This window comes from Canis lupus, chromosome 9 (genome assembly GCF_003254725.2).
Source record: "Canis lupus dingo isolate Sandy chromosome 9, ASM325472v2, whole genome shotgun sequence".
NCBI classification, from domain to species: domain Eukaryota; kingdom Metazoa; phylum Chordata; class Mammalia; order Carnivora; family Canidae; genus Canis; species Canis lupus.
The window spans coordinates 44,169,011-44,192,394 of record NC_064251.1 but is presented as its reverse complement, the minus strand read 5'-3'; the positions used below and the strand labels follow the sequence as shown (position 1 = coordinate 44,192,394).

At 41.0% G+C, this 23,384-nt stretch overlaps 1 protein-coding gene and 1 long non-coding RNA gene across 8 annotated transcripts in view; one reads left to right on the top strand and one right to left on the bottom strand.

Annotated features, from left to right (window-relative positions):
* FAM222B (family with sequence similarity 222 member B) overlaps positions 1-23,384 on the top strand; it is an 83,520-nt gene that overhangs the window by 27,824 nt on the left and 32,312 nt on the right. Inside the window, exon 1 of one of the 7 annotated variants that reach the window (XM_025476364.3) lies at positions 12,985-13,215. The exons of 5 other annotated variants lie outside the window; for them this stretch is intronic. The gene's annotated coding sequence lies outside the window, so the exon portion shown is untranslated. Of the gene's footprint in view, positions 1-12,984; positions 13,216-23,384 lie in introns of those variants that run through there. One more of the 7 variants, XM_025476361.3, reaches the window with a different exon arrangement.
* LOC112677653 (uncharacterized) overlaps positions 1-23,384 on the bottom strand; it is a 52,860-nt gene that overhangs the window by 18,348 nt on the left and 11,128 nt on the right. Inside the window, exon 4 of the long non-coding RNA XR_007413217.1 lies at positions 13,884-13,992. This is a non-coding gene — a long non-coding RNA (uncharacterized LOC112677653). The remainder of the gene's footprint in view (positions 1-13,883; positions 13,993-23,384) is intronic.

Here is a 23,384-nt window from a genome sequence, read left to right as displayed (position 1 = left end):
TTTTTTTTTTAGATTTTATTTATTCATGAGAGACACAGAGAGAGAGAGAGAGAGAGAGAGAGGCAGAGACACAGGCAGAGGGAGAGGCAGGCTCCCGACATGGGACTCGATCCCGGGTCCCCAGGATCAGGCCCTGGGCTGAAGACGGCGCTAAACCGCTGAGCCACCCGGGCTGCCCACATAAAATCTTAAAAAAAAAAAAAAAAAAAAAAGTACTATGCAGAGAATTAAAGTGATGTGTTAGAGAATGAACAGGTAACTACTTTAGATTAAGAGACTGAAGAATACCTCTCTAAGAGCATAGCGGTTAGGAGAATTCAGAGATAACCAGATCAGACATTCTAATGCAAAGTTAATGAGGAATGAACTTGGTATCTTGGAGGAAATAAAAAGAAGGCGAAAATGGTGGATGAGAGGGAGAGAGAGGTGCCAGAAGAAGGCAGAGACCAGATGACACTGAGATTTTAAAGCTAGGATAGGGCAGCCCCCAGTGGCGCAGTGGTTTAGCACCGCCTGCAGCCCGGGGCGTGATCCTGGAGACCCTGGAGTCTCACATCAGGCTCTCTGCATGGAGCCTGCTTCTCCCTCTGCCTGTGTCTCTGCCTCTCTCTCTGCGTCTCTATGAATAAATAAATAAAATCTTTAAAAAAAAAATAAAGCTAGGGTAATGTGTTTTTTGGAGGTTTTTAAATGGGGACATGATGTGAGTTGATTTGTAATTAGAAAGAATGTTCTGGTTACTGTATGGAAATGGAGTGATTGTGGGGAATACAGAGTAGAGGCAAAGAGACTAGTTCTAAGACTTGTACTAATTCATATGAGAGTTGGTGATGATTTGAACTGAAGTGATGGTAGAAATGTAGAGAAGTAGACAGATTTGGAGTTTCTTTTGAAAATAAATTGGACAAGGCTTGCTCAGGGGTTGGCAGCAGCTAGAGGGAGTGAGGCAAAGAGAGGAATCATGCCTAACTTCTGCATTATTGGTTGGAGCAACTAGGTAGGTAAATAGTAATGATATTTATTGAGATGAGTAGGACTCTGGCAGAACATATTTGTTAACAGTTTTGTTGTGGTTGGGATGACTGGATGGTGTAGTTGAGTAAGTGTCGGACTCTTGATTTCGGCTCAGGTTGTGATCTCAGGGTCGTGAGATCAAGCTCTGCATTGGGCTCCCTGCTTGGCATGATGTCTGCTTGAGATTATATCTTCTTCTCCCTCTCTCCCTCCTGCTCATGTGCACACGTTCTCCCTCCCTCCCTCCCTCCCTCCCTCTCTCAAATAAATAAATAAATCTTTAAAAAAGAAGCTACTAAGATTAGGAATTTTCTGGTTAAAAAAAATAATTTTGTTTTGGTCATGTCAAGTTTGAGATGCATGCTAGACAGCCACCTGGAGTTATATGGTAGTTAGCTATAAGATAGCTAGCAAAGGATAGCCTGGCATCCCTGAGAGAAATCTGGGCTGGAATCATAGACTTGTAAATCATCAACATGTAAATAGAATATGAAGTTGTGAAATTTAATCAAGAGGTCACCTAGGAGGAAAAAAAAAAAGAGGTCACCTAGGAATGGACTGTGGCTAGAGAAAATCTGAAGGGGAAGGAGCAGCCATTGAGGTAGGAGAAAAACCAGTGATATTATGGAAGCCAAGTAAAGAATATGTTTCAAGGATAGAATGGACCACTATATTGATTATTATCTCAGAGAAGAACAGAGAAGTACTCACGGGGTTTGGCAAGCTGGAGATCATCAGTGACCTTGAGTAGAACCACTCATTGGAATGATGGAGTTTAGAAGTCTGCTTGTAGTGGATTGAAGAGAAAAATCAGATGAAGAAGCATTTGACCCTTTTTTTGTTTTCAAATGATGTAGAAGTTTTGGAAACCAATTTCTGAAAACTCCCTATGTCATTGTTATTAAATCCTTCCCTATTTGTATTTGAATGAGGTTGTATATTTTTGTTGAAATGTTATAATAATTTAATGTTTTTGTACCATCATTTTTTTCGTACCATCATTTTATTTTATTTTTATTTTATTTTATTTTATTTTATTTTATTTTATTTTATTTTATTTTATTTTATTTTATTTTATTTTATTTTATTTTTTAGGGTTTTTATTTATTTATTCATGAAAAACACAGAGAGAGAGAGAGGCAGAGACACAGGCAGAGGGAGAAGCAGGCTCCATGCAGGGAGCCCGACGTGGGACTCGATCCCGGGACTCCAGGATCACACCCTGGGCCAAAGGCAGACGCCAAACCGCTGAACCACCCAGGGATTCCCTGTACCATCATTTTAGATGGTTACCTGTGCTCTAAGAATCTGTGAAAACTAGGATTATGAGGGCAGCCTGGGTGGCTCAGCGGTTTAGCACCACCTTCAGTCCAGGGCGTGATCCTGGAGACCCAGGATTGAGTCGGGCTTCCTGCATGGAGCCTGCTTCTCCCTCTGCCTGTGTCTGTGCCTCTCTTTCTCTTTCTTCTCTCTCTCTCATGAATAAATAAAATCTTAAAAAAAAAAAAAAAAAAGAAAACTAAGGTTATAAGCAATACAGATACACTGGTTGAATGAATGAAACTGTTTTTAAGAATTAGGTTCCTGGTTTTGGAAAAGCAGACTGGCTTAACCTTTGCCTTACCATACATCAGTTTTCTCAGCTGTCAAATGAGGATAACAGGACCAGTTTAGCTCATGCGTGGTTGTGAGGCATGACTACTAATGAAAATAATTGTAAAACACTTTTGCAAGTTAAAGTGTGATATAAATGCTAAATAATAGTTCTTTATTGGGATGTTGTGAAAATTAGCAACATGCTGTCGTTTGAGGCCCTAAGTTCATTTTGAGAAAGGTGATATGTTTTTATAAGTACTATTTGAAGAAAAAATAGCTCTAGATTTGGGAAAAGATATGCTACCCTGATTTCTGGAATGTAACAATTATGGAATCACAAAATTTAGTCAATATTTCTAAAAGATTTATTATAATACCACTCCCGAGGAAATGTATCAAAAGAGTTTTTACCAGTCTTGGCTTTTGGTTCAAGTGAGGGTACGGCAGTTATAATACTGAATGTTTAAAGGATTGGTAGGGGTGATTTATTATCTATATTTAAAGCATCATAGCCAATTAGTGGAACCATTCACAAAAAAAAAATTGAAAATGCATTTTAATTTATTTTAGGCGACATCATATAGCCACTTCCATGAAGGCTTAGGTGATGGCTGCAGTTAAGCAGTTAAGCTTGGAGGAGGGACATGGTGCCATTTCAGGCAAAGTTAGCACTCCTTGTTCCACACCTGAGGCTAAATATAGATTTTGTGGAGAAAAAAAAAAGAAAGAAAGAAAAGATTTTGTGGCATCATTACGTATAATGTACTTAGAAAATGCTTGAAATTTGAATCTGATGAACTAAATTTTTCTTGGCCTCTAAACTGGCATTAATAGAGCAAACTTGGGATGTGGTTCTTTAATGTCTGAAACTGATAAGTGAAAACTGAAATGGTTAAGCAGTAATCTGCTGACATGTTTAGAACTTTACCCTGCTGATAGCTCAGTTGATCATGTGTATTGTTTTTCAGTAGGGACTTGTGTATTGCTAAGTATAGAACAAAGTAACATGAAGTTCTTAGCTTTACAAATACGTTGGAATTGGGTATTTTTTCTGGAATTTGAGTTCTCCCACGATTCATTCCCTCTCTTTTTTAAGACTTTAATTATTTATTTATTATTATTTTAAAAGATTTTATTTATTTATCTGAGAGAGAGGAAGAGTATGAGCAGGGAGAGGAAGAAACAGACTCCCCGCTGAGGTTCAATCCCAGGACCCTGATATCATGACCTGAGCCAAAGGCAGATGCTTAACCGACTGAGCCACCCAGTTTGCTCTAAAGATTTTTTTTTTTTTAAGATTTTATTTATTCATTCATGAGAGACCCACGGAGAAAAGCAGAAACATAGGCAGAGGGAGAAGCAGGCTCCCTGCCAGGACCCTAGGATTACGACGTGAGCCAAAGTCAGACACTCAACCACTGAGCCACCCACATGCCCCTCCCCAAAAGATTTTTATTTTTAAGTAATCTTTACATCTAGTGTGAGGCTCAAACTCATAACCCTGAGATCAACAGTCACTGTTGATCACTCAGTCACTGTCACTGTTGATCACTCAGTCCCACTGATTGAGCCAGCCAGGCACCCCATTCCATCAAGGACAAGTAAAAGGTTTAGATTTCTTTTCCTCTTTGATGGGAATACTTTTGTTGCATCCAGGCATTATTTGCTTTTCTTTGGCATTTGTTGATTGGAAAAGGGGTCCCAGAATGGGCTGTTTCCACAGCAGGGCAGTTGAGTAAGCTTACTTGAGAAAAGCTTTACCTCTGTGTTTGTATTTAGATTTTCTTTTATTTGCTTCCATTATCTCCCTTGTTCATTGTAGACTTGGGGATTGACTTCAACTATTTTAGGTCAGGTAAAGGCACTTATGCTCTTATTTTAGTTTCTTTGGATTTGATTTGCAGCTTCTCTGTATCCATTCTTTTTAATAGTTGCCTTCCCAGAGTAGATGTTTCACAAAACTTCTGTTCTAAATATTTTTAGGAATGTATTATGCTAGGCATCCTTATCTCCCCACCCTGGCGTATTTGAGGTATAACTGACAAAATTATAAGATACTTAAAGTGCACAGTGTGATGATTTTAGGTACCATTATCCTTTTTTTTTTTTTTTAAATTCTGAATAGCCAAGTTTCTTTGAAGCTTCCAGTTGGCAGTACTGTCAAATCAAAAATACTTTTAGGACTATATAAAGAAGGCGCTTGCCTTGCCACTGCTTTCTAACAATATGAAATATATATATATATATATATATATATATATCATATTTGACCTTATGTATTAGTTCTGTGACTACTAGTTCATGCCTTTTGAAAATTTTCCCTTTGGTTGTCTTTTTCCTATTGACTTATAAACATTTTTTGTGTTTTGTGGCCATCAACTCTTTTTCATAAATGTTGCAAATTATTCTTTAAAGCTATGAATAATAAATGAAAAGGCAGGCTATTGCATCAAATGCTTATCTAAGATGGCATTTGGATAAAATGTTTGCCTTTGGTTATTTGAGCTATAGTAAGCTTCTTTTGTTTCTTCCAGAGATGCATAGAAAAGCTCCTTCTGTCTGAAGTAAAGTGTTGGCTCTGTGTTGGTTATAATTTGCTTTTTCTGGCTGGCAAAGCCTTCTTTTTGTTTTCTGTCTTCTGACAGATTATAGGATTGTGGGGAAACAGCGTCCAGGGCTTTTTCAGGAACTGTGCCATTTCATCTACAGGAGAAGCCATTGGCTTCGGCACTAGAAGAGAATTGGCTCTGCATTTAAAGATGCCAAATCATGCTTGGTTCACAAGTTTGCTGCCTCATTTTGTGTATGTGTGTGAAACTTTTTCAGGATGTTGGCTTTTACTTTTTCTACCATGTGCTATCATGGGTATGCGAAATTTACCCTCAATATGAGAAGTTAACAACTGTTCCTTGTCTCCAACTTCCCAACCTCAACACACACAATCCAAACATCCCAGACCATAGCAAAAGATGGAACAGTCATTTTGGGATTAGGGAAAAATATACCATACAAATGTTTCCATCATTCTTATGGTGACTTTGAATTCAAGTCGGTCTTTCCTGTATAGGCTTGAATTATTTAGGTGTGGAAATGATTTGCCAACCAAGATGTCTCTATTTCCTAACTTGGGAAACTTAATTTGTATAAGAGCACATTTAGGAAACTTCTATTTGGGCAGCCCGGGTGGCTCAGCGGTTTAGCGCCGCCTTCAGCCCAGGGCATGATCCTGGAGACCTGGGATCGAGTACCACATCAGGCTCCCTGCATGGAGCCTGCTTCTCCCTCTGCCTGTGTCTCTGCCTCTCTCTCTCTCTCCTCTCTGTGTATTCTCATGAATAAATAAATAAAATCTTTAAAAAAAAGGAAACTTCTATTTATTTTTTACATTTATGCTTTCCATGGATGTATAGTATAGTTTATCATGATTGCAAATGAGAATTTTTATTGTTGTGTAAGCAGCCTTAACTTTCTATCTGTTGCCTTCATGTTTTAAAAACTATATATAATGGGGGTGCCTGGCTGACTCAGTTGGAAGAGAATGAGACTCTTGATCTCAGGGTTGTGAGTTCGAGCCCCACGTTGGTTGTAGAGCTTGCTTAAATAAACTTAAAAAAAATTCTTTAAAAACTGTATAATAGGGGCGCCTGGGTGGCTTGGTCAATTAAGTATCTGCCTTTGGCTTAGGTCGTAGTCCCAGGGTCTTGGGATGGAGCCCCTTGGGATCTCCCTCTCTGTCTCCCTTTGCCTGTCGCTTACCCTGCTTATACTCTCTCCCCCTCTGTCAATAAAATAATAATAATAATAAAAAACACGAAAAAACTGTGATAGATTTTGAAACCTAGTCAATTCAGGATTTTGGTAAATATTCCCCACCTGTTAACACCTCATACCTTTACTTTTTTTTTTTTTATACCTTTACTTTCTATAGATAATAGTTTAAAGATACCTTCTAGGTATAGATTATTTCCATATAGGTTAAGGTGGGAAAATAAATAGAAGAAACTAATTTGGATAAGCTGGTTTATCTAGTGTGAATTATTATATGGATACATGTTTCTGTTTTCTCCCTCTGCCAGAAATCCTTCCCCTTCTGTCCTGCCCCAAGCCCACAGTCTTGGAAAAGTTGGATTTGGTTCTTATATACATTCTTTTTTTTTTTTTTTCCTTATATAAATTCTTTGTTGTAGTTTTGCCATTTTTTAACTGATTAGATTAAGCACCTTAAAGATCAAGACTATAGCTTATTCACTCTTTTTGGCTCTGTGTCTAATAGAGTTCCTGGTATATAGGAATGCAATAATATATGGTGATGTGAGTGAATGAATGAATAAATTGAATTTCCATGGGGTAGCCTGGATGGCTCAGCGGTTTAGCGCTGCCTCTGGCCAGGGGCGTGATCCTGGAGACCCGGGATTGAGTCCCATATCGGGCTCCCCGCATGGAGCCTGCTTCTCCCTCTGCCTGTGTCTCTGCCTCTCTTTCTGTGTCTCTCATGAATACATAAATAAGATCTTTAAAAAAAGAAAATAAATTGAATTTCCAAAGATACAGTGAATGGATTTTATGCTTCCCTCTAGTGTCTGAAAGAGAAAGTGCAGCCAGTTTAAAAAAACCCAGCAAACTTAATACTTTGCTACATTGAAATCATAGTTGAAGACTTTGCCTTTTTTTTAACTTTCACACTTTTTTCAGACCTGCTGTTCTCTTTAAGACTAGTGGATAATAAGGATTTTGTTTTGTTTTGTTTTTAAAGATTTTACTTATTTATTCATCATGAGAGACACAGAGAGAGAGGCAGAGACACAGACAGAGGGAGAAGCAGGCTCCATGCAGGGAGCCTGATGTGGTACTTGATCCCTGGACTCCAGGATCATGCCTTGGGCTGAGGGCAGGCGCTAAACTGCTGAGCCACCCAGGGATCCCCTTGTTTTGTTTTGTTTTTTTTTAATCTATGTTCTGTCTCATGGGTGTTTGAATTCTAGAAAATGTCACATAGCAGGTCTTTTTTTAAAAATTTTTTTATTTATTTATGATAGTCACAGAGAGAGAGAGAGAGAGAGAGAGAGAGAGAGGCAGAGACATAGTCAGAGGGAGAAGCAGGCTCCATGCACCGGGAGCCCGATGTGGGATTCGATCCCAGGTCTCAAGGATCGCGCCCTGGGCCAAAGGCAGGCGCCAAACCGCTGCGCCACCCAGGGATCCCAGCAGGTCTTTTTTATTTATTTTTATTATTTTTTTAAATTTATTTATGATAGTCACACAGAGAGAGAGAGAGAGGCAGAGACATAGGCAGAGGGAGAAGCAGGCTCCATGCACCAGGAGCCCAACGTGGGATTCGATCCGGGGTCTCCAGGATCGCACCCTGGGCCAAAGGCAGGCGCTAAACCGCTGCGCCACCCCAGGGATCCCACATAGCAGGTCTTTATGGGGAAAATACCCTTTTAGTAGTTTCAGCTTCTGCTTGGGATAGATCATTGTTATGATCTTGTTTTTGTTATTCAATTCTACTGTAAACTGTATATTTATTTTGATTGGAGTAAATTAAGTGTCAAAGGCTTTTTTTTTTTTTTTTTTTTTTTTTTTGGTGTTTTGTTTATTACAAATGCCATCTGGGAAATTTGCCAAACACAGTACTCAAGAAATATTGAAGTGTGATCGGACTAGTTGGACGTTACCTGAATTAGTTTTCAGTCTAGCTCATTGATGTTTTCTCTGCTTCTGAGAGACAATGTGTTTTCTATTTTTTTTTTTAACTTTATTCATGAGAGAGAGACACACACACACAGAGGCAGAGACAGAGGCAGAGGGAGAAGCAGGCTCCACGCAGGGAGCCCAATGTGGGACTTGAACCTGGGACTCCAGGATCACACCCAGACACTTAACCGCTGAGTTAAGTGTTATTTTATTAGTATCTTTTACTGATTGTAAAAGTTCGACATGTTCAACATAAAAAGTTAAAAAACTATAAAAAATAATCTGTTAATTCCACTATTCAACTAATCTAAAATTACAAAATTAATGAATGTTGTTTACTTTTTGGGGGATCCAATAAGACAAATACTTAAAAAGTTCTCTCATTTGCTCCCCCTTCGCCTCTCAGTGGTAACTACTATTGAGAGATTGGTGTATATATTTCCAGGTATTTTCTTGGACCTACAGATATATATAATACTCATGTGCTTAAAAATAGATGGTTATTTTGTAATACAATCTGAAACTTGATATTTTAAAGTTTTTATTTAGACAAAATATCCAGTATAGAAAAGTGCATATAAATGCACAGTTCAGGGAATTGTCACAAATTGATACCAGTATAACTAGTTCCCAGATGAAGAAACACTACCAGAGCTCTTGAAGCCCCTCCTATCAATTTGTCCATGATACTGTTGAAGCACAGAGTGAGTAAATACTTAGTAGTGGCAGAATAAGAATTTGTTGTATCATGAAAATGAAGAGAATTATTAATCATTTCAACTTTAGTGGCTTTTATGGGTCATTTAGGTGATTTGGACCATTCTTTTGCTATAAAGTTTACTGATCTAAATATTTATTGAGGGCTTTACTATGTGTGCCTTACTGTACATAATTGGGAAGGGAGAAGATACAAAGGCAAATATACAAGTTCTGAGTTACGGGGGGATCCCTGGGTGGCGCAGCGGTTTAGCGCCTGCCTTTGGCCCAGGGCGCGATCCTGGAGACCCGGGATCGAGTCCCACGTTGGGCTCCCGGTGCATGGAGCCTGCTTCTCCCTCTGCCTGTGTCTCTGCCCCTCTCTCTCTCTCTCTCTCTCTCTGACTATCATAAACAAATAAATAAAAAAACAAAACAAAACAAGTTCTGAGTTATAGTCTAAATTAGAAAGACAAATCACATATTAGACAACAGAGTAAGTATTAAATTGTGTGGTAGTGATTCAAAAAAGGAATCATTGCTGAGAGCATCAAAGAAAGCTCTACAGGGAAGGTGGAATTTGAGCTGGGCCTTGAATGGATTTAAATCACATGATTGTAACAGCACAAGTCATGGCATGAAAGTAGAAATGGATGAACATGATACACACTAAGCAGATTAATTTGGTGTGGGGAAAATATGCTGAGGAAAGGTAGGAAGTAAGTTCATTAATACAGGATAATGTTAGATTGTGGAACATAGAACAACTATAGAATGGAAACTTGGCCGGATGACATAGGTACGAGAGAGCCATAGATAGTTTAGTGGATAGGAGTATTAGATTTGGAGCCAAGGAGACTCAAATTCTAATACTGACTTTTCCATGACCTAGAGAAGATCCTTTGGACCTGCGTTTCTTCATCTATAAAAATGAGGAAAATATCTATTTCATAGGGTTATTTTTTTTAATGTCTTTATTTCTTCTTCACTTTTTTTTTTTATTTTTTTATTTATTTATTTTTTTTTAATTTATGATAGTCACAGAGAGAGAGAGAGAGGCAGAGACACAGGCAGAGGGAGAAGCAGGCTCCATGCACCGGGAGCCCGATGTGGGATTCGATCCCGGGTCTCCAGGATCGCGCCCTGGGCCAAAGGCAGGCGCCAAACCGCTGCGCCACCCAGGGATCCCTCTTCTTCACTTTTTAAAAAAATTTTTATTTATTTATGATAGTCACAGAGAGAGAGAGAGGCAGAGGGAGAAGCAGGCTCCATGCACCGGGAGCCCGACGTGGGACTCGATCCCAGGTCTCCAGGATCGCACCGTGGGCCAAAGGCAGGCGCCAAACCGCTGCGCCATTCAGGGATCCCTTCATAGGATTATTATGACAGAATAATAAATATAAATGTATAGTCCCTGACATAGGACCCTGGACTTACAGGCAATGAATTTTACTGTTTCCGTGGTTCTTTTTTTTTTAATTTTTTTTTTTTAATTTATTTATGATAGTCACAGAGAGAGAGAGAGGCGCAGAGACACAGGCAGAGGGAGAAGCAGGCTCCATGCACCGGGAGCCCGATGTGGGATTCGATCCCGGGTCTCCGGGATCGTGCCCTGGGCCAAAGGCAGGCGCCAAACTGCTGCGCCACCCAGGGATCCCTGTTTCCGTGGTTCTTAAGGAGAAGAGGAAATGGTTGAAAGCAGTGGTATGCAGAATGATGGAGACTAGGAAGAAGTTATAGGTACCCCACAGACATGTTAAAGATCTCTGTTAGGGTAATGATAATAAGATAGAGTACATTTGAGGGATGTGAAAAGAAATTGGACTTAAATTCTTTTTTTAGGAGGAAATGATTTGGGCTTCCCCAGTGATCTTTCATTAAACTATTCTAATTCTTCTGTGGACTATATAGATACTTTGGCAAGGTGAATTTGACATTTTAATTTAGTTAAGGCATTTGAAACTCCCTAAGAGTTCCTCATTTATATTATTATTATTATTAATATTATTATTTAAGATTTTTATTTATTTATTCATTCATGAGAGACATGGTGGGGGGTGGGGAGAGGCAAAGACACACGCAGAGGGAGAAGCAGGCTCCATGCAGGGAGCCTGACACGGGACTTGATCCCAGGTCTCCAGGGTCAGGCCCTGGGCTGAAGGCGGCACTAAACCGCTGAGCCACAGGGCTGCCCTCATTTATATTTTAGAAGAGGATATTAGAAATTTTATCTGAATTAATCCACTTGCCAAGAACATTTGTGATAATAGTGGTGATATTGGTATGTTTTTTTTTTTTATTTCTAGGCAAATTATTAATTTGGTGCATGTGTGATCTTGGAACAATTTAAATTTTAGTTTCTGGGCGCCTGGGTGGGTTAAGCTTCTAATTTTGGCTCAGGTCAGGATCCTGGGATAGAGCCCTGGGTGAATGGAGCCCACTTATCCCCCTCCCCTTCCCCTCTGCTCCCTCCCCTCACATGACTTCCTCTCTTTCTCTTAGATAAACAAAATCTTTAAAAAGAAAAAAGGGCACCTGGTTGAGTGTCTGACTTTGGTTCACGTAGTGATCCTGGAGTCCTGGGATTGAGTCCCACATCAGGCTCTCCTTGGGGAGCCTGCTTCTCCCTCTGCCTATATACCTCTGCCTCTCTCTTTGTGTCTCTCATGAATAAATAAATAAAATCTTTAAAAAAGAAGAGCTGTCTTTAAAAGAGTCATGCCATACAGTTCCTTTTCCATCTTACAAGAAGACTGAGGTTATAGATATGAAATGCTTTAAGCTCCACATAAGAAAGAGCTACTTAAATTGCAAATATTTTGTTGTCTTTTAAAAATTATTTTTTTTCTTTTAAAAATTATAGTACTACTTGGGGAACTAAGGAGGATTGTAGAGTGTGATGAGGATATTTAATATTAGTTGCAAGAACTTTGCAGACAAAAATGGCAATATAGGTAATAGTTTGCCTTCCCTGACCCCCATGGTATTTTACTTAAATGAGCCCCATGCACTGCTCTACCTCTACACCTAAGAAAATATTCTACAGTGTGTGGCATATTCCATCTCAGCAGTGTTTTGCCCAAATGGTGCCATTAGTGATTAAAGTGTTGATGCAACCTGCCAGTTATGTGGCGATCTGGCTGTTGCTGAGAGTTTTTTCTTAATATTTGGTATATAGCTTAAATCTTTGCTTCCTGATTGTGCTGAAAGCTGCTAAAGATTTGGTTAGCTTGGATTTAATTGGATGTAGATGTTTTATATCTGAACTGGGTTGGAGCCAACTGTGTGTGTTTTTGGGTGTGTGTGTGTGTATGTGCGTGCGGTTTGTGTTTTCAGATTATTCGATGTATCCCTTCTACCCCCCACCAACTTCCAGTTACAAACCTTCCCAGTATGCTCCCTCCCCTCGTAATTTCTGCGTCACAGGAAGCAGGAGTTTCAGACTGGGTAGATGGATGTGTGCAGCTGACTTAATATGCAAACCTATATCTATCCACGGTGAAGTTGATTAGTCTGAGAAAAGAAGGGCGAGGCAGAAAGGCCCCCGAGAGCATCTTTTTACTGTTGGGTGTCATCTGGTAGCTATTGCTATGCAAGTCTGAGGCACTCTGGGAGGTATCGTCTGGATAGGGGTCACTCCGAGCACTCAAGCAGAAACAGTGGCGAGGGAGTGGTAGAAGGGGCGAAGCATCACCTAGCCCAGCTGTGGGATGCTTGGCTCCCGGCTTTGGGGTGGTAGCCAGGGGAGATGGGGGCAGCTCTAACAAAGAGGAGCCGCGCAGGGGCCGGGGCCGTGGGTAGCTGGCCTATCCCCGGCGGCTGACCTCCCAGTGGGCCTCCCCAGTTGGCTGCTTGGCGGGTCGCTCTGCTGGCTCCCTGGCTTGCCATTGGCTGTGCGGGCGGGGGTTTGCAGAGGGCCGGGATGGAGTTGAGGGGGCGGGGCTGGCTTCCGGCAGCAAAGGGGAGCAAGCAGCAGCCGGCTGGGGGAGGGGGGTGTCGGCGCACCACGGAGTGCTGTGCTCAGAGTCAGAGAGCCTGGCACTCGGAGCAGCCGCCTCCCCCTCCCCTCCCCCTGCCGAGACTGCTGTAAGCCCCTTCTCATCCCTTCTGCCCGGGCGGGGCGAGGAGGGCTGAGCTGCCCCAGGCGGGCGGGGCGGAGCCTGGAGCCCCACCGAGCGCTGCGGAGTGAACCTCACCTCCCTTCCAGGGCTCAAGGTGTGTGTGTGTGTGTGTGTGTGTGTGTGTGTGTGTGTGTGTGTGTGTGTGTGTTCTTTTTCTAATGCAACCCCGACTTCAGCCGACTTAACCTTGTGAGAAAAGGGGAAATGGAATAGGAAGTAAGAGCTCCACATCCCATCAGTTTATCTTTGATTTTCTGATTCTGCCCTTCATTCTTCTTTCCCTCCCATCATCACACCCCTGCAGCAGAGTAAGGAGAGGAGATTCAGGACTCATATCTTTTTTTTTTTTTTCTTTTTTTTTTTTTTTTTACTAATATGTCGATGTCGGTCTCATATGTAGTAAAATGAACAGAGAAGAAAAGGGGAGCCCTTTCTTATGTGGCATCTGATGTAGTAAACCGCGGAAGGAAAAAAAAAAAAGAAAAGAAGGCTAGGAGTGGGGTTTTGGAACTATATTGCATCTGGGTCCATTAAGGCTGTCTTCACCATTTTCCTACTTGGGACAGCCTTAATCAGCAAAAACAATCTGAAAAGGAAGGAGGTGCTAGTGGAAAGAGGGAGCAGCCCCTTTCAAATGGTGTTCAAAGGAAATCCTGATAGTTGTTAGAGATTAACTCTGAAGTCTCTTCCTAAGACCTTGTCATGGGCTTTGTTAGATACTCAGCCCTATTGGAGAAACCTACCTAGAGAGAGCAAACTTACCTTGCTTTTATTGAAAACTGAAAGTCTTGTCTATCTCTCCATTGGTTTATTTCTTATATCCATAGGTTCTCAGAGAGGTTAGTTTCAGTCGTGAAAAACCAGAACCAAACTAAAAAAAAAAAAAAAAAAAAAAAAAAAGAATTCTGTTTAATTATTTTTTAAAGTACCCCTCCCTGCCAATTTTATGAAATTGGGTGGCTGGAGCATTACAATTTAAATTCTGTTTATATCGCTTTTGAGTTGTTTTGCTTCTACAACTTACAGATTCCTTTTTTCTGAAGAACACAGCCTATCTTCAGCCAAAATCAGAAACCTCTATATAAGTTTTTAATTGAGAGGAAAGTTACCAATTGAAGATAGTAAACCCAAATTTTATGATCATAGTTAGAAATAAAGTGTGTGTGTGTGTGTGTGCGTGCCCGCGCGCCTTTCTGTGATGAGTGGCAATGTTCTTGCTAAACTTGCTTAATTTAACTGGGTGTTTTCACTAAAGGTGTTTGGACAAGATATATCTTAATGTTGATTAGCAAAGAGCTAGAATGCCAGACTAAATATCAATTTTTGGCAGCACTTTGGTAAATATTAATTGAAATGATTGAGAGTTCATTCTTATAATCCAGGTTCTGTTTCCACAGTTTGTTCTTTTTTTTTTTTTAAGATTTTATTTATTTATTCATGAGAGACACAAAGGGAGAGAGAGGCAGAGACACAGGCAGAGGGAAAAGCAGGCTCCATGCAGGAGCCCGATGTGGGACTCGATCCCAGCATTCCAGGATCAGTCCTGGGCCAAAGGCAGGCGCCAAACCACTGAGCCACCCAGGGATCCCCCTCCACAGTTTGTTCTAACTGGAGTTCAATTTTGAAGATAGAAATGAGGTGCTGGAGCTTTATTACAATTTTAACTGGATCAGTATTTTTCCTTTGCATTGATATATTGGATCCCTGATAAAGGGCAATTTGTGGTGAAAGCAAGTATCATGAAGAAGAGGGGTAATAGGATAGGAAACCATCTCAGTTGTGGAAACTTACTAGGGATCAGGAATCTATCTATTTTCTAAATTTCAAGTAGCCTTACTACAGAATTATACAGAAAAGGGGGCACCTGCCTGCCTCAGTCAGTAGCGCATGTGATTCTTGATCTCCGGGTTCGTTTGAGCCCCACAGTGAGTTTAGAGATTACTTTAAAAAATAAAATCTTTAAGAAAAAAAAAAAACTGTGCAAAAATGTATATTCACAGTAAACCTTTGTTGGATTTAGGATGTTTTGTTTGTTACCCATTCATCTCTTAGACTCCGTAATCATGTTTAAATTGAAAGGCTAAGAGGATACCCTAGATGTTTTCTTACCTAACTTGTTACTGAGAATGAACTATTAAAAATCACTGAAGCTTTGACAGCTAGCTACCGTATAGAACAAAGCACACTTGATGTCCAGGCTATTGCAAGCTGAGGAAGTAACAACAACAACAAATTTGGAGGGCATATTTAAAGCATGTATCATGTCAGCTTGCTTCTACTAAAAAATAAGTTGCTGTCCTATTTGATTTTCTAGGTGGCTTTTTGTCTACCAGTGGGTAAGCAATTAATACAGCTTTGTAAAGCTATATTACACTTTGCTCACTTAATTTTTTTATATATCTATTTTCTTGCCTGATTTGTGTAATCAATATTTTGCATGGTACAGTGATTTCCCCAAAGAATTTTCCCCAGGAGACAAAGGCTATGTATAGAACTCTAATCATAGGTGTATCTACACTGATCTCCAAATATCATTTAAAGGGAGATAGAACTCCTCAAATTTGGTCCTCTACGAGGAAACAATTATTTGAAGCCATGACTTCCCATAATCTCTTAGGTTGAGGGGACATGGTGCTGCTGAAGTTAAAGTAGCTGATTTAATTTTCTTTAGCAATCTGTTTTTATCCATCCTGATTATTTCTGTGAGTCACAGCTTAGATGTGTTAAGAAAAAGGGCCCTGTGTTCTCTCTAAAGGGAGACTCGAGCCCAATCCCCCATTCACATCAGAAGTATAAAATGATCCCCTTGAGAAGGTGACAGAAAAGATTGGACCCTTGGTGTTGATTCTCATAATAATCATCTTGAGTGTTATAAGTTTTGGTTGGAATCGGGAAAAGCTTGCTCAAGATGGGGAAATACTGGAGGCAAAAAGAACTGGGAATTTTGCTATGTGGGAGATGTATTTAGAGACAATGAATGCATTCATATGGAGATGTGGTTGGTGGTAGTTTTTAAGCTATTCAGCTTTGTCAGGTGTCTGAGACAATATTTTGTGTGTGCTTAAACCCCTCCCCCAGGGATTTGACTCTTAGAAGCTGAATCTTTTCAGCTTCCAAGAGGAAGTTTGCTGTGAGTCTGAATCCAGAGGATAGAGGACTTTGGTAGAGTCTGTTATCTGTTCAGATAAAGATGTGGAATTGATTGCTGGTGAGTTACTGAACTCTTCCGAATGAATGGTTGCTAGGCAAAATGCATCCCAATCAGTTTAATCCTAAATAGTTTACGGGTCTGTTCTTGGTGAGGGCCAGAGCTGCCTTTCTCATGATACTGCCTTTTAAGAATCCTGTTGGATTTGCATATATGTTGCTGAGTGGCTCACATACCTGCAAAAATAGCGGGGGGAGGGACCCCTGGGTGGCTCAGCAGTTGAGCGTCTGCCTTTGGCTCAGGGCCTGATCCAAATTCAGGGATTGAGTCCCATATCAGGCTTCCTGCGTGGAGCCTGTTTCTCCCTCTGCCTGTGTCTCTGCCTCTCTGTGTGTCTCTCATGAATAAATAAATGAAGTCTTTAAAAAAAAAAATAGCGGGGGGTCGGACCAGAATGACTTATGGACCTCCCTTCATCCATATAAGAGAGTTTAGCTTTTGGTAACATTGGCTCAGCATTGTTTCTCTCCTGGATCAAGTGGTGGGTAGGGTTGCTCTTCAATGGTAGGATACCATTGTATTTGATTATCTTTGGTTTTGTACACATTCATTTTGGAAACAGGCCAGTGATAACACTGCCCTTGGGCCTGGATGGATGGAAAATAGGACACAGTAAACAATTGAGGGCATAAATAATGAATCTTCCAACTGAGCCCTGGGAGGGTGAAGGAGATTATCCTTAGAGCTGTTCGGTCTGGCAGCAAAAGGGGAAAAGTCCACTGAATTAATTACCCTATGTTTGATACTGCATTTACGGGATTGTTAGAGCTATTCAAAACAGAGATGTCTTTTAGATAAAAACTTTTAACCTATTTTTTTTTGTTTTTTTTTAATTTTTTTAATTTTTTATTTTATTATATTTTTTTAATAAATGCCTTTTTAAAATTTTTTTTTTTTTTAATTTATGATAGGCACACAGTGAGAGAGAGAGAGGCAGAGACACAGGCAGAGGGAGAAGCAGGCTCCATGCACTGGGAGCCCGACATGGGATTCGATCCCGGGTCGCCAGGATCGCGCCCTGGGCCAAAGGCAGGCGCTAAACCGCTGCGCCACCCAGGGATCCCAATTTTTTTTTTTTTATTTATTTATGATAGTTACAGAGAGAGAGAGAGAGAGGCAGAGACACAGGCACAGGGAGAAGCAGGCTCCATGCACCAGGAGCCCGACGTGGGATTCGATCCCGGGTCTCCAGGATCGCGCCCTGGGCCAAAGGCAGGCGCCAAACCGCTGCGCCACCCAGGGATCCCTTGTTTTGTTTTTTTAAAAATCACTCAGATTGCTCATCTTTTTAGAATCCAGGCCTTTGCTCCTTCCCCCAACTTTGGTCTATATGTTAGCATACTGTGAATACTGGACAGTCTGTTAGGCCAGATCTTAGAAATTTACTTATTGAGGGACGCCTGGGTGCTCAGCTCAGTGGTAGTGTCTGCCTTTGCCCCAGGGCGTGATAATGGAGACCTGGGATCGGGATTGAGTCCCACATTGGGCTCTCTTCATGGAGCCCGCTTCTCTCTCTGCCTATGTCTCTGCCTTTCTCTCTATCTATCTCTCTGTGTCTCTCATGAATAAATAAATAAAATCTTAAAAAGAAATTTATTTACTGGGAGGTTTCATTAGCTGCAAATACATGTGATAGAAGAATCTGGTTCTTCTGGTTTAAACAAAAAATTTTAAAAATTTTTTTTTAAGATTTCTTTCTTTATTTATTTATGATAGACATAGAGAGAGAGAAAGAGAGGCAGAGACACAGGAGGAGGAGAAGCAGGCTCCATGCTGGGAGCCCGAAGTGGGACTCGATCCCGGGACTCCAGTATCACGCCCTGGGCCAAAGGCAGGTGCTAAACCGCTAAGCCACCCAGGGATCCCCTGTTTTATTTATTTATTTATTTTTTACTTTTTAAAGATTTTTATTTATTTATTCATGAGACACACACACACACACAGAGACACGGGCAGAGGGAGAAGCAGGCTCCAATCAGGGAGCCCGATGTGGGACTTGATCCCGGAACCCCAGGATTACGCCCTGAGCCGAAGGCAGGCACCAAGCCGCTGAGCCACCCAGGTGCCCTGGGATCCCCTGGTTTAAACAAATTTTTAAATTTCTTTAGTACATCTATGTATCTTTAGTCCGTATTATACTTTGAAATTAAATGTGGAGTTGTAGGATAGAATTATTTTTTAAATATTTTATTTATTTATTCATGAAAAACAGAGAAAGAGGGAGACAGAAGCAGAGGGAGAAGCAGGCTGCATGCAGGGAGCCCAACATGAGACTCGATCCTGGGTCTCCAGGATCACACCCTGGGCTGAAGGCAGCACTAAACTGCTGAGCCACCCAGGCTGCCCTGTAGGATAGAATTATATAACAGTTCACGAAAGGTTAAGACAAGAGTTTTTTCAGCCCAGAAGTCATTTCCAGTATTAACATAAACATCTTTACTTTTAGATTAGTTTCATTCAGTGAATGAAATAAGCAGACTCTTAGTGGTCTCAGTATTTCTCTGAGGTAGGAAAAATAATACCCTGAGAATGTCTAAATAACTTAGTGATTTGGTAGTGAAGCAAGACCCAGAGGCAAGGTCTCTGAATTCTTCCCTTTGAATTTCTAATATAGTGAAAAAAAAATTTTTGAAGTACGCTCTATGCCCAGTTTGAATTTACCACCCTGAGATTGAGTCACATGCTCTACTGACTGAGCCAGCCAGGCACCCTGAAATTTCTAATTTATTTAATTCTTTTCTCCAAGAACTTTTGTTTTTTGTTTGTTTGAAATATATTTTTTTAAGATTTTACTTATTTATTCATGAGAGACAGAGGTGGGGAGGCAGAGACACAGGCAGGGGGAGAAGCAGGCTCCATGCAGGAAGCCCGATGTGGGACTCAGTCCTGGGACTCCAGGATCACACCCAGGGATGAAGACAGGCGCTAAACCACTAAGCCACCCAGGCATCCCTTCCTCTGCTTTTTAACTGGGATTTTCTAGCTGAACAAACTGATTAGAGTTTGTTTTCTTTCTCTGGTCCTTCAAGAGACCAGTAAGTAAGATACCCACAAGCTTGAATTAAATGTAGTTCTTTAATCATTAAAAGTAGTATATAGGGGCCTCTGGGTGGCTTAGTCCATTAAGCATCTATTTTCAGCTCAGGTCATGATCCTGGGGTACTGGGATTGGGCCCCACATCCGGCTCCCTGCTCAGCGGGGAGCCTGTTTCTCCCTCTCCCCTGCTCATTCTCTCTCTCTGTTGAATAAATAAATAAAATCTCAAAAAAACCAAGTAGTATATAAGTCATTACTGGACCTAGAAAAGTTTAGCTCAATTTAGTATCCTTTAGATTGTTTAATTTTTTGACATTGACCCTTATTGTCTAATTACAATGAGGTCCTGTGGAGAATTGAGATCTTCCAAGTAGATCATAGATAAACTAGCTTTTGGTACTAGCATGTCTCCTTTGTTGGCATCTTCTGGCCCCACAGTATTGGCCAGTCATTCATCATACGTGGGCATGTGGTAGATAAGCAAACCAAAGAAATGTTACCAAAACAAACCCCTTCTCTCAACATTGGCCTGTATATACTCTAATGATGACAACTGTTGGCCAACATGAAATTCATTTAGAAGTCAGGGTGTGATTAAAGTAGTACTATACATTATAAATTTCAAAGCTGAGGATTTCTTTAAGTGCTATTTGGTGGGAAAATGTTACTTATTTCTCTCTCTCTGTCTCTCCCTCTCTCCCTCCCTCATTGGAAGATCAACTGAATATTACAGCAGATTTAGGGCAGCCCCGGTGGCGCAGCGGTTTGGCGCCGCCCCTGCAGCCCAGGGCGTGATCCTGGAGACCCTGGATCGAGTCCCACGTCGGGCTCCCTGCATGGAGCCTGCTTCTCCCCATGCCTGTGTCTCTGCCCCCACCCCTCTCTGTCTCTATGAATAAATAAATAAAATCTTAAAAAAATATATTACAGCAGATTTAAAAGGCAAGGTTTCCATGATCAATTGATAATTCTTTGCACTCAGCAAAGTGGTTTTCAGGATCAGTTGCTGATCTGAGTGAATCAGATTTTATGCCACTTGGAGAATTGAAGGGATTTTGACACCATCCCTGTTGCTTCAGAGAGAAACATAAGTGTTGTTAGTCATAACCTAAGTTCTTCTTTCCAGGGGCACCTGGGTGGCTCAGAGGTTGAGCATCTGCTTTTGGCTCAGGTTGTGATCCTGGGGTCCTGGGATCGAATCTCACATCGGGGCCCCCTGCAGGGAGCCTGCTTCTTGCTCTGCCTATGTCTTTGCCTCTCTATGTCTCTCATGAATAAGTAAATAAAACCTTTAAAAAAAAACTTCTTTCCGGGATCCCTGGGTGGCGCAGTGGTTTGGCGCCTGCCTTTGGCCCAGGGCGCAATCCTGGAGACCCAGGATCGAATCCCACGTCGGGCTCCCAGTGCATGGAGCCTGCTTCTCTCTCTGCCTCTCTCTGTCTCTCTCTCTCTCTGTGTGTGACTATCATAAATAAATAAATAATTAAAAAAAAAAAACTTCTTTCCTTCCAAAAGCTGAAGTATTTTTTCTATTGGCAGTTCACTTATCACTTACTATGTAAAGGATAGAACTTAATCTATTTTTTTTTTAAGATTTTATTTATTCATGAGAGACATACAAGAGAAAGGCAGAGACATAGGCAGAGGAGGGAGAAGCAGGCTCCCCACAAGGAGCTCAATGCGAGACTTGATCCCGGATCCCAGGATCATGCCCTGAGCTGGAGGCAGACGCCCAACCACTGAAGCACTCAGGTGTCCCAAACTTAATCTATTTTAAAAGGACAGAGGTATCAAGACTATGAGAAGTTAAAGGCAGCTCATCCCAGGTCACAGTATATCAATGGAAAAGACACATTTCCTGGATTCCTGAATGGACTGTCTGTATTACTCAACTATTCAGCTGGGAGTGGTTGTACTATTGTGAAGGCATTAATTTTGTAGCTGTGAAGTACTGATTTATTTGGCTTTTGCTTATCTTATTCTCCCAGACCTTTTTCATTCAGCAGAAAGTGGAACCAGTGGATTAATTAAGAATCCATATCTTGGTTTTAACCTTTCCTGCTAGGTGTTACTGTGCATTCAGTAAAGTGTTTTACAGAGGATTTTAGTACTTAGGTTTCATTCAATCCCTGTGAGGTTAGGGTGCAGTTGGAGTGTGATGGTGTATTAGAACATTTGTGCAGAGAGACAAAAGGAACCGTTCCTTTTAAGAAAAGCTCTTTGCGGGCAGCCCTGGTGGCGCAGTGGCTTGGCGCAGCTTGCAGCCTGGGGTGTGATCCTGGAGACCCGGGATCGAGTCCCGCATCGGGCTCCCTGCATGGAGCCTGCTTCTCCCTCTGTCTGTGTCTCTGCCTCTCTCTCTGTGTGTGACTATCATAAATAAATAAAAATTAAAAAAAAAAATTAAAACCTCTACTGCTGTCTTGCACTAAAACCAGCAGATAAACCACGGAGAACGACAGTTTCTCAGTAAGGACCACTCTATGCTATTTAAAATCGCTGTCCCATCTAGTACTCCTCTCCTTACACTGCTTATTTTTCTTTTCATAGCATTTATCACCTTCTAAGAGTTTACATAACTTACCTGCTCATTAAATTTGTCTGATCCTCCCACTCTACCTTGTGTAAAAATGGAAGCATAAGTCTTTGTTTTGATCTTTGCCAAGTCCCTCACTCCTGAGCAGTGTCTTGCTGCATAGTAGGTGCTCAGTAAATATTGATATGAATTAATTGGAGAGGTAATCTAGGGATTAGAATTGGAGTGTATGAGAAGAGATTATTGTCTTACTGGAGCCAGAACTAAACGGGATCACGTTACTGAAGGACTAGCTTAAGAGAAAAAATATGTGAAAAACAAATCAACGGGCAGCCTGGGTGGCTCAGCGGTTTAGTGCCACCTTCGGCCCAGGGCATGATACTGGGGACCTGGGATTGAGTCCTGTGTTGGGCTCCCTGCATGGAGCCTGCTTCTCCCTCTGCCTATGTCTCTGCCTCTCTCTGCGTCTCTCATGAATAAATAAATAAAATCTTTAAAAAAAAAAAAAAATCAAGGAATGGGGGTTAGTTAGCCCAGATTAGAGAAATGACATTTTATAGTATGAAAATATGAAGGAACATTATATAAAGATAGATGACTAGCCCTAATTCACCTTGAAGAAGACAAAGGAATAGACTGAAGCTCCTGAACAATGAATATAAGATAGCAGAAGAATTTCCTGATTTTGAAATGAACACTGGAACAGGTGACCAAAGAGGGATGGTCTCTCAGAATTGATTTTCAACAGTGGCATCGTGTTGGAGGCAGTGGTGAAAATGGAAAGAGAGCCAGGGGTCAGAAAACCTGGTTGTAGTCTAGGCACTTATGAGCTTTTCCTAGTTTCTTTATCTCTGAGAATGGAACTAATGATGTTGCACAAACTATCCTTTTTTTTTTTAAGATTTTATTTATTTATTCATGAGAGACCAAGAGAGAGGCAGAGGCATAGGCAGAAGGAGGAGAAGCAGGCTCAACGCAGGGAGCCCAGTGTGGGACTTGATCCTGGGACTCTGATGCCCTGAGCCCGAAAGGTTGTCACTCAACCACTGAGCCATCCAGGTGTCCCTGCACAAACTATCTTAAAGGGCATTTGAAAAACTCAGATAAGAGAATTCATGTGAAAGTACTTTGAACAGCATTTCTAGTACTGTGACACTATTGAATAAGCTCAAGTTATTTATGTTCATGTAAAATTGCCTTTCTTTAGACTTTATTAACCTGTTTTTGAGCTCAGAAATAAATCTACTCCTTATGGCATCTTTGTTTAAGACTTCATCATCATCATCATCATCATCTCTTGCCTTGAAATCACTATAGGCACTTAACTGATTTCTGCCATCTTCTGTTTGTCTTTCACATTTTCAGCAGATTGATTTTTTAAAATTTATTTTTATTTATTTTTTTAAAGAGTTTATTTATTCAGGAAAGACAGACAGAGAGAGAGAGAGAGAGAGAGAGAGAGGCAGAGACACAGGCAGAGGG